This window comes from Zootermopsis nevadensis, unplaced genomic scaffold (assembly GCF_977971745.1).
Source record: "Zootermopsis nevadensis isolate Lab colony 2312 unplaced genomic scaffold, Znev_1.0 Znev_ptg000010l, whole genome shotgun sequence".
NCBI classification, from domain to species: domain Eukaryota; kingdom Metazoa; phylum Arthropoda; class Insecta; order Blattodea; family Termopsidae; genus Zootermopsis; species Zootermopsis nevadensis.
Window position 1 is genome coordinate 9,744,173 of NW_028259142.1, and position 11,705 is coordinate 9,755,877.

General features: G+C 40.0%; 2 long non-coding RNA genes across 4 annotated transcripts in view; one reads left to right on the forward strand and one right to left on the reverse strand.

The window, feature by feature from the left end:
- The window catches only part of LOC110833922 (uncharacterized), a 46,667-nt gene that overhangs the window by 371 nt on the left and 34,591 nt on the right, over positions 1–11,705 (forward strand). Inside the window, exon 2 of one of the 3 annotated variants that reach the window (XR_002544417.2) lies at positions 9,597–10,500. The exons of the other annotated variants lie outside the window; for them this stretch is intronic. This is a non-coding gene — a long non-coding RNA (uncharacterized LOC110833922). The remainder of the gene's footprint in view (positions 1–9,596; positions 10,501–11,705) is intronic. 3 annotated transcript variants of the gene reach the window in all.
- Positions 5,042–9,600, reverse strand: LOC147874245 (uncharacterized). Its single transcript, XR_015534402.1, has 2 exons — positions 8,557–9,600; positions 5,042–5,097 (listed from the first exon to the last, which is right to left on the reverse strand). It is a non-coding gene; the product is annotated as an uncharacterized LOC147874245 (long non-coding RNA).

Below are 11,705 nucleotides of genomic sequence, written 5' to 3' on the forward strand. Positions count from 1 at the left end.
TTTTTTACATGCAAGTATGCCATGTCTGAATGTTAGTGTGTTTGTTTATAATTTATAGTTACCAGTTTTTATAACACGTGGATGTTTTCCCACGGTCTTGCGTTTCTTATTCTCCATTGTGTTGAAATAGTGTGGGTAATAACCTCTCCTGCAGCTCAGATCAAATACCTCCGGCATACCTTCAAAGGCATAGGAATGAGAGCCAGGGAACTGAGAGAGTGCAATGTATCTTCGTACCACCCAATACGTTTAGTCTTACATTCGTTGCTGTAAGCCGTCTGACCACCGTGCGATCGAGATGTAAATCGTACCAGCAAATGACCTGGACTGCCTAATATAATCTACAAATTAACTACCACGACCGTCCCAGGACACACGTTTCTCTTACACACTGAAATCGATATTATTTTCACGAAAGGAATGCATTTCCTGAATATAAGCGAGGTTCGATGCGTGTTCAAAACTACATACATCGTATAGATTCTCTCGTTAAAAAAACACAAACATATAATTTTTCGAAAGGCGTGCCCATTTCAGAGACGTGTCAGAAGATGTTCAAAGTCTTGTCATTTCTGTGACATCCCTTGATAAGTTACAGGAAACACTCTACTATGTATCACATAGAGAAATCTATTAGCAACTATGCCTGGAAGATCACGTCATAAATATCTAGTTCCATTGTCGTATAGAAGGTATGACCTTATTTCGATTCAGAATTTCCGACATAGAATAATATGTCTGCAGATATACCGTCAAACTTAACTATCCGCTTTAATATTATCTTCTGGTCTTCTACTGTAATGTTTCCCGATTAAAATATCATACGCATTTCTCAACTCCCCGTGTGTAAAATGCAGGTTTCATTTTGTATTTATGAACGTGTGTATGCTTATGTTATGAAAATATTTATATGGCAAAGCAAAAGGTTGATTGTCTAATTTCCAATTGACTGCTGCATAAATGCGGTAATGTTGCCTCCTCTGTTTGTAACGGAATTCCATCGGACCTGCACGTTCTTTTGTTTCAGATTTCTGCTTAACATAAGTACTCGATGTCAGATAGAAAGCATATTTGATGCACAATGAAGATGCCACGCCACCTACCTCCCTCCCTCGTGAATAAATTTGGTTACAAGATAAAAAGTGGGCGATGAGACGAATGTCAGCGACAACGGCACCCTTACGATCGTAAATAAGCGCGGTTTCATAACCAAATTTCCCAAGCTCTGCCCTTCCAAACTGAAGTGTCAGATTAGGCAGTGCTGCACAATCTCGAAGTTGTGAAGATTCGGCCAACATTTTTTATCCTGATTTAAACTGATCTGTGCGCACTCTTATGTTATCAGTAGTATTTCATGATGACACCCAAGCAAATGTTCACCATGACCTTAACATTGTGTGAAACGTTACGTAACATGACAGCCTGCATCAGAGCAATAAAGGCCTACTACAACCAGACAAACCGGTCTGACGTGAGAGCAGACGCCTCGCATAGATTCAGTACTGTTCTTTGTAGCATCTTATGGCGAATTCTTCATGGGGGCTATTATAAAATCGGCGAACCGGATACTCATGGCGACTGGGTTGCGTCCCACACCGATTCAATGGGAAATGCAAAGGTTTTTTTTTATTTTGGACTTCCCGCATACTCTGTTTAAAGTTTTTTAAATACCTTAAAAATCGCAATATTTCGAAGCAAGATTTAACCACTGACACGTAGCAAGTTTTGAAACATTAAAAACACTTTCAACAGACGATGGATAAAACGCAAAATAAATAAATCAATCCGTAATTACCATCGCTAACTCCAGAATGAAGTAAACTGATCTATCAGTAATTCATTTAAAACAACGAAGACATTTAATGTATAATTTCAAAATTGCACTGTAAATCTATATTTTTCTTTGTGGTTTGCACTTGGAACACTTGCATCTAATACTCTAATCCCAAATTCATAAATTTATGTCGAGAACGTAAGTCCTTAGTGCAGAACTTCATCAAATCCATTCTGCCATAGACTGGCAGATGGACGAGCGAAATTAAGACCCTGAGATTTATCGACATTGAAGAAGGAAAATAAGTTAGCACCATCTTGCACCGACGTCATGTCTCCACAGGATCGAGATTGTTCGAGTGATTTCTGAGAAATTACCTTCTTTTCCCCGTGTTTCGCGTGAAACCCTGCCTCCTTCACAGAAAATATCGTTTTAATAAATTACGCCAACATCATGCACTGCACAAAGTAGACTGCTGAGGAAATTTACAACAGATTCATTGAATTATCTTCCTATGGGTTAATATTTTATAAATGACTTGACCATTTGTAGAACCATGCGAGTTCACGATTCGAGTGAATTGAGCTGTTGCTGCCATGACAGTCACCGGGGCAAATGAATCGTTTACCTCAAAAATCACATCATTCCAAACCTTTACTGCGTGTGGGCAGCCAAAACGACACGAGTCCTTGACTCAACATTACGTAGGTACCTGTAAAAACAAGACTAGTCCAGAAATAACTTTAGCTTTAAATTTTAGATGCAAAGATGTTAATAAAATATAGCTGTACCGAAGAATTAGACGCTTGTCAATTATCACCGTTAACACCAAATCATCACAAACATAATCACCATTTAATATTAATCGTCATAACTACAAAATCATTTAAAAGAAACAATTATCAGATTATGATAACCATAATCAAACCGTAATTTAATAATGTCATTATTGTCACCAAATAAGTTTTGCTTTCTCAAGCACCGGGCGATGAGGATTTAGAGGTGGGGCACTGCACTACATCGGTGACTGGTGCACTTTACGATCCGGTTGCTTTATCCTCGAAGACAGAGCCCCCGGCAGCCAATGGATAACTTGAACAGACTGTGGCAAAGAATCTCTTGCCCTGCCTAGGGTCGAACTCTGTTCGTCGTGCCAGTAACCAGTTATTGCACTGAGGAATCCAGATTCACTGGAGAGTGGGATACTGAATAATGAATAGGAAGGAATCGGTTGCGGTCTGCTTTGTGGTACTGGATCAGCATTTTCCTGCAGAACTACGAAAAGAGACAAAAAGTGTCCGTCGGGTTGTCTGGCTCTGAGCCGAGATCCCAACCAGAAACCTAAAGAACACGCAGCAATATAGCAACGTTCGGTCCAGTGTCCACAAGGCTGCGAAGAAATATTCTCAGGACTCGCCATACATTATGAGAAACGTCAACAATTTAGGTGACGTCACCATGGTCCACTCGGCGCGTGCAAGACGACGCAGCGTCCGATAAACCACGTTGCCAAGCGTTGTCACGATAACATCATTTCGCAGACAGGCGAAGTCACGCACGCCCAGGGACCTCAGCAGATGTCTGAATTAACTTCATTAAAAATACTAATTTAAATACACAAAGACAACGTTAAGATACAGTATAATCTATAGTTAGTAAAGGTGAATGCAATTAAACTGTAATTATATTTTACATGTCTGTATGTCAGGTCCCACAGTCTTCGAGTTTTTTTGAGCCCCGGGTATCAACCTACGACCCGCGAAACATTTTAACAATACAGGAAACATTGTCACCATTGTCCCAAGAAAAATTCACCATACTTCGTCGCCTTGAAAGCTTCAGTAGTGCTAAAATATTTGGTTTTCTAATTGTAAACTGCCGATGCATTAATACGGGTTTTAACCCGCGGACCGCCATTCGTGCCGGCCGTAATTGCAGGATTTGATGGCTGCTGTTGGGCAAGCTCCTAAAGTATCAGGATCACAGCGGAGCTGTGGTGGTCTGCTTTTCTCGGTGTCCCATCGACGGCCGAGGTGTCGTACTATAATAATTGATAACAATCAGGACTTATATGTGAGGCGGCACACATGAATCCAGGAAACTGGTAATTGTACGTGTGAAACAAATCCTCCATCTCTTTTAACAAAGAGCCCACTTTGTAATCACCAGTTACGGGACAACACAATTGATTTTCAATTACTGCTTGTGTACAGGAATCCCATTATCAGAAAGGAATTTGTTGCACCGAAAAATATTTGGCTTTCTGTAACATTAGATTTTTATTCTATCATGAGGGAAGTTCTGGAACCCAGAGGCTAAAAACTGCCAGCCAATCAAACTCTTATATATTCGCTTGTAAATATTGTTCTTTTGGTTAGTGACGCCGTATGGATTTGTAGGTATATACACCAACCTTGCGGAGAAACAGTGTCGACGACAGAGAAGGTTTTTCTGAAACAATGGCATCCACCTTCAAGTTCACGCGGAGATACCACCCAGAAGACGGACCTTGACATCTTCAAAGTCGGGAGAAATCTGATTCGCATAAACCCTCTTTAAAATCATTTGAGACGCTTTGGAAGCTTTTCTGTCATTTCGAGCGGGATTCTGGCGCAGTTGATCATAGTAAACGTCATTATTTCTTCGCCCAGAAGTGATTCATTAATGGAACGTATATACCCAATTTCATCAATTCTCCCAGTGCTTTATCATCAAATCTATGAGGGGCGATCATAGCGAATTTCAAGCAGGCCATGACAGAAAATGCAATTCACTGATAAGAACCGTGAAGAAAAATAATAAGAAACATTTGAAGTCGCAGCACTGCCATCTTTGCAAAATGGAGGTATAGCTTTTCACTTTGAAGCAAGAAACAAACGGAATACAATCAGTGGAGATAAGATAATTCCGAGCTGTTGATGCTGTACTGGACCACGGCACATAAAAAATTAGTAAATCACTGTATTTTCCTACATGCTTTCAGATGTCTCATGAAACCAGATTCAATGTAGCTCACACACCATTCACACGTAACTTCTTTGGGACATGACACCAAGCATTCGTATCTGCCACTTTGCTGCGGTTCGGAATCACAAATTTCGCTGCTTTCAAACACCCCTGGGATGGTAGTTCTTTGTTGGTGTTTCTGTCCAAACGCCATGCAATCATATTTGAAGAGGACATGACGGGAATTATGTGATACCAGTAATCCATCAGCTAGTTTCAAAAGGAGTGGATGCAAATAAATCAATCATGTCACATCTCAACAAAGTTTATATAGTTTTATTAATTTCAGAAACATGTCAATGCCTTTCTTCAAGAACCTGGAAAGATAAAAAGACAATAGTTTTTAAAATGTGTGCAGAAAAACATTTTCAGAGTACACAAAAAATATATTACAAATGTGTAGAGAAACAGTTTCTCAGAGGGAAATCGAATTTGTGCAACGTCTTTTTCGTGTAAAAATTAAATAAAAGGAGAGCACATTTATAAGTGTAGTGGCGTTGTAATTGTGTGTGCGCGAGCTTCGTCTCTCTGAAAAACACGAAGTAGCTCCGCACAATTTAGCTGTAGAATTGATTAATGCATAATCTGAGCAGTCGCTTAACATCGCCTAAAAAGACATTCGGGAAATTTATTTCAATTTAAACACAACCGTCAGTAAACGTAGGGCGTGTGGCAACGTACCATAATTTGGAAGAAGGTATTTCCAAATTAACGAAAAAGAATTCTCGGGAGAAAGTGAGAAGCAATGCGGCGAAGTTAATAGCTTCATCACACGGGTCTGCACTTATACTGGGACGCGACCCAGTGTTCGGTGTTAACGCCGAATCGGTAATGCATATTGCGACTATTAAAAACTAATATTTATTCACAAAAATATACATATTTACGAAACTGTGACAAATGGGGTTAATATGAATATCGAGACAGCCTGTGAAGTATTTTACGGTGGGTCTTACATCTATTCTAAGACGCCACTTGAAAACTACGCAACTATTCTTAACTTGATCGCTCCTCATTGTTCTTCGTATTGAAACGAAGTTGGAAATTCGTTCTCTTGAACAGATATTACTTTGCGAAACATATTTTGCACAGTTCATCATTACTGCGCGAAATGACTAACCTGTTAACTGAAAGCTCAAGATGGCTGCCAGCGTCGCTTTTCTGTGTCACTTTATAATTACTACATCTTGATAGAGAGACAGACTGTAATCGTCCGCTGATCGTAACTCCGGTCAGCTGTCGTCTCCGGGTGGGTGTTCGGATGTCTCTCTTCCCGAGGGCTATGTGGGTATCTCAAGGTGTATGACATTGGGTCCTAGCTCGTCGATGGGTGGACTCTTATCTCGGGTCGTGTTAACGGCCTGGTTCGCATCATCCAATAATAATTCGGACTGAAGTTTTAGGAAGTCACCACTATTTATTAACACTCAGTAATAATGAAGTTACAGAAGTAAAAGAATTATAAGTTTATAAGATGTCTCAGTCTAGCAATCAGTCACCTGCGTGCCTCTGGCACCTTCGCTATCGAGACTCCAACCAAGAATGATACCACATTTCCCCTGGCGCAAGGGTCCCGGGCTCGTTGCGAAGAACCACCCGTCTCTCATGAAAGAGAGAAACCTCTCACAGACCGCACAACGCGATCTCCCATATTTGCTCCTAAATGCAACTCTCTGACTAGTAAACAGAATCTAGCCAGAGCACGGCAATTAGAATCGAGATCGAATATTAAGCAGATCCCAAACATGCTTTTCTGCTCACGTAGCGTAAAGGCTACTTCTAGCACTTAGGGTTGAAGTCCACCTCCGTTCCAGGCACGTGGTGCTAAAATCTTAAGTATTGTTAATACAATACACAGAATTAATTAACAAACTAAACTAATGTCGGATGAGCGGTTACAAGACTGTGAATAAATTAGTGTGAACGATAGATGTGAAGCCAAAATATGATTCGGACCTAGCTGGCTCATCGTCAGTCCTATCAACATTAACAACGAGAACTGATATTAAAGATAAATGGATCATAATCTTTGCTACTGTGCTCACAATAAACGTTATCTAACCTTCCCAAATAACATATGCTCTGATCTGCAAACTTGTAACTTCCGAGTTGTCAGATTCTGGAAACAACAAACCTCCGTCGTTATCTTTGAGATGGCCAAGGACATGGCTGTTTTTGAAACAATAAATAAAACTGTCTCATATAAGGATCGCTGTCTTGCTATTTTTGAGATTTTTTAGACTTTGAAAGAGAAACATTTTCAGTTGCTGTTTCTTTGGTTTGGGAACATGGCGATGAGAAAGTTGTCTTTCTTGTCACAGCACCATAGGCCGTAAAGGACAGCCAGCGAGATCTACTCATCTGTTCGATGACAAAACGTCAACAGGATGCATGCAGTTTTCATCGGTCACGTTTTCCACAATTGAACTGACCGGCCGACCTCCAGCTGAGTCCTCAGGGTTCATTCCGAGCAATAAAACCCTCTAAAATGAAAGCAAATTTGAGCATTATCGCAAGTCGGTTACAGATTTTTGGTTCTTTTAATGGATGTTCCCAACCCCGCGAATGTTCGTCACCAGTCCTTATGAATACAGCCGTCTTGTTCTACGTCACCCCTCGAGTCTTTCCAGATCGGTCCCTGTTTCTTCCTCTTTTTATTCCCCAAACACGAAATATTGTGTTATAAGTTTTTAAAAATTCCCTGTTTCTTTTTGTTAACCCCGACTTTTAAATGGAGATTAAGCAGCCATCCGAACCAAGAGATAAGTTACAAAATGCTCTCCATGAACCAAATAAAATTTGAACTTTATTTTCATTTTCGCTATACGAATGTCGTGAAGATTACACATATATAAGACTTGAGGTTCTCACAGCGGTGAATATGAAGATTTCTGTCTTCTGGGTTATTGCGCTGTGTAGTCTGGTCGATGTTAACCAACGTTTCAGAGGTCATACTGACTCCGTCATCAGGGCGATGACGGAGGCAGTATGACCTCTGAAACGTTGGTTAACATCGACCAGACTACACAGCGCAATAACCCAGAAGACAGAAATCTTCATTACACATATACTTCTTCAGATTTTGACGCCGAAAGAAAAGGTAAATCGATCCTCACGGATGAAATTTGGGAGGCTTCAAATCAAACAGAAATATTTAAACACAAAATCACCCGAATGTGACAGCAATGTCAATTTTAATAACATTTTTTGTTCTCTCTTCATATATTTAAAATAAAATTTATTAATTTTTTATTCAGATTGCGTCATTTCGGTCCATTCTTTATAATGACAAAGAATAAAAAATTGTAGCAAATCTTTTCCCCTATGTTCAAATCAACTCGCAGGAAATGGAGTTTAAAGTGGCAAGCCTTTGACATACGCATTGAAATCCTTCCGAGAATTTTAATATCTCGGGCAACATTCAAAGAGATGTGCTCTGTCGTTCAAAACACGAAAAAAAATCACATTTCTGTCAAAATTTGAACACTTCAATCAAATTTCACAACCAGTTTCCCCGGTATCAATATCGTGAAAATGACTTCGCTATAAAATTCGTGGGAGCCATGTTGAATAAAAATGAGAAACATACGTACCTCGTTGTAGACGGCCTTACCTTCGGTTAAACCGTTCACATACGACCCGAAAGAGTTGAAAATCTCCATTCGTACCGCGACTGTTCAGCACCTCGCAGACGATGTCATTTCGGGTCAATTACAAAGTGCAATAAATTCCTGGTACAAAACGACTGAAAAGTAACATCAGACAAGAATTCTTACCTGCTCGACCATCATCTCCTGGCACTGGTTCACGTGGCCAAACACATCAGAACCTTCGTATGGCCTGAAAAATGGATGACAGCTCAGATGTTACGTACGCAAATGTGGATTATTAAATTATCCCAGGGGAAAATGTCAACCTTCCTCCAGGGGATGGTAAATTTGCCGTACAAAATCGCTGCAGTGTTCTGGTTTGGAAGAATACAGAAAGCCACTCTAACACCCTTCCTTAAGTCACTAAATGCACAGCCTCTGGAACCTTGTCTTAAATCGTCTGGCAAAAAGGTGAACATAACATGCAGAGGCCTGGGGATAACAATTGTGTTGACGTCACCGAATTCCAAAGGAGATTCTTTTGTAACCACCGCCGGTGAGACAGACAATTCTTCGAGTCACAGTATTTCAAGATTACTGCAGATGTCCTGCACTTGACAAAATTCTGTGTTCATAACAACCTGCTGTCACATCAGAAAGAAATAAGCAAATTAATAAAAAATGTTAAATGCTGTTTTTCTACACAGATCTCTATAAATATCGTTAGAAATTTTTGGCTTAACATTCTTCACCCTCACAACAAATTATGTTTTCTGACAACTTTGGGAAGAGAAGGGATGACATGACCAGCATGATTTACGATCTGGAAGAGATGATGGTGCTTTACGTAATTTTGGGGGCTGGGAATGCTCTTCAAAGTTTGCATATAAAGTTGAGTCCAAAGAAACTCAACACTCACCTCGGCCAATATCCTTGCCGTGAATCGAACCAAGGTCGTTCAGCCAGTATATATAGTCACCCATTGTCTGAGCTTCGCACACACACACACACACACACATACATCTCAGAATTTCTACCATTTCTTGCACAACCACGACGCCCACCGATTTCTTTTTGTTTGCCTTCCAACACACCGATCTTAGCAATTTAAGAAATTCACGTTTCGAAATATCATCCTCATACCCATTGTCTTAAGGTTAAACTAACCGTCTTGCTGAACTGAAACATATGAGACAAGAGCCTATTTTGTTCTGTTCTTGTTTCAGCAAAACTGCCGTTACGATTCGACAGTTCATCGCGCGTTTCGACTGTTTGAGTACCAGTGTCCGTACCGAGATAAGACCACAGTAGTGGCCCACTCGGCCTGTCATTCTACAGACAGCCACCGAAGGCAAAACGGGGTCTTCAAAATATTAGTTGATCTGGTCACAACAAAACCCAAAGGAAACTATGTCCCGCCTGCTTCAACGACCAGCAATTAATTTTGTATTTAAGGGTTTAGTATGATTCTCAGTGTAAACAGTGATTCTTAACTTACACAGCATTTACGAGTTGATCTGTTTTTGGTGAAGAGTAGTGTTTTCTATGCAGTACGGACAGGATTAATAAATATTTTTACACGAACTTAGGTTTAAAAGGTTAAACGTGCTGCTCCGTAAATAGTACCCTCACGTGTTCTCTATTAATAATACACCGATAATATAAAATGGCGGACTCATAATTCCATAAGCATGGCTCTCTAACGTAAAAAAATTACAACCGCAAGGACTACAAGTTTTTCATACCAAACTACAATTTACCAAAACCAGTACTTCACCTTCACCTCAAGTTCGTTTCTAAATTTACAAGTTTATTTGTATAATTTTAATTCAACAACCTGGTTATAATGAGTTTCTACAAACTGATCATCATTCCCTGAACTTCTGACTCGTACAAGCTTATTCTGGAACCGGCGATTGATTGCATCTTAAAAGAGGTTAAGAATGACATTTTGCAACTTCGCCAGAGTAGCTATATAGAAATGTGTGCTTTTCATCAGAGTAAATAATGAGAACTTGCTGTACCACAACCACAACGGACGTCAATGCTTAGCACACTCACCTTGCATCAGAAGACCATCAAGGAGACGGATCCGCGTGCATTAAAATGGGAAAATCCCAGGGCGGACCCGTAAGTGCATGACTTGCTGATTCTAGGTATGCAGTTTGACATGTAGGAATAGGGGGCTAAGAGTGCGCAGGATGGTTTTTCAGCTGTTCGCAGCGCGAAACGATAAAGTGTTAATGCACAGCTGTTCTGAGTTGGCTTGTTTTAGAACGTGTGTTTGAGGTACAAAGTTCTCTTCGATTTCCTTTGTTATATTTCGAGTGCGTTACCCTCGCTCGTAAATCTTGAGGGCAGCAAGTTTAGGTTTTGATATTTTATCCTTTCAATGCCTTTTTGAAAAATATAGTAAACCGACAGATTCTGATAATGTATAGTGGGCTACCTAGGTTTACAAACATTTAATAATTCGTCCTTGTCGCTGTCGAGTGGTTGGCATTCCTACCTCGTATTCGTGGCTTCGTTTCACAATCCATTACACCAATTCACTATTTGTATTACGATTCCAAACAACTGAAAACGTCGTTAAATAAACCATACATAAATACAAATATCAGCCTTGACTCCACGCGGCCTGTCACGATGTTCAGGTAACAACGTGAACCTTTAGAAATTAGTCTCGTACTAGTGGAGAATATTGTAATTAAGAAATGTTAAGTATCTATGGTTCTCTTTGTTTGATCTTCACAGATAAATGAGTTTTAGTCGCATTTTAATCCGAAGTAGATGTTGGGACCGTGCGTTTATAAGACTATTAAAATTGTATTTGTCTTGCATGTTTTTCAATAAGATACGTGGCCAGTGGCTAGTCCCCCAGCAATGAAACTACGAATAACGCCAAGAGGTCGATGAATGTTGTCGCCGCTGGTGTCCAATCTTAAACCAAAATATAAACGAGTCAACAAATTTTATAAAATTCTCGAACATCATATTTCACCGAATTCTTCCCAACAAAGTACTCATATCCGAACGTGTCCTTGAAGTCCACGAGAATTTCGTAAATACCTGTGACGGCCAAGAGGCAAATGACATGCGCACACGAACACTACTATTCCTTGAGCGGAAAACGTTGGTCTGTGGTACAAAGAAATCTTTCACGCGTCTGTTACTGTTCGTAGCGACTTTATTCATTTAAATTGTCGTTATTATTTTACAATAGCACTCGTGTTATAAAATATCTCCTGTAAGTTTACATCAAATCAGAGAGAGCACGACGTTTTTCAGACAGGTAATAATGCAGCACGTGGCTTCCTAGCCAGCATTCGTCACTT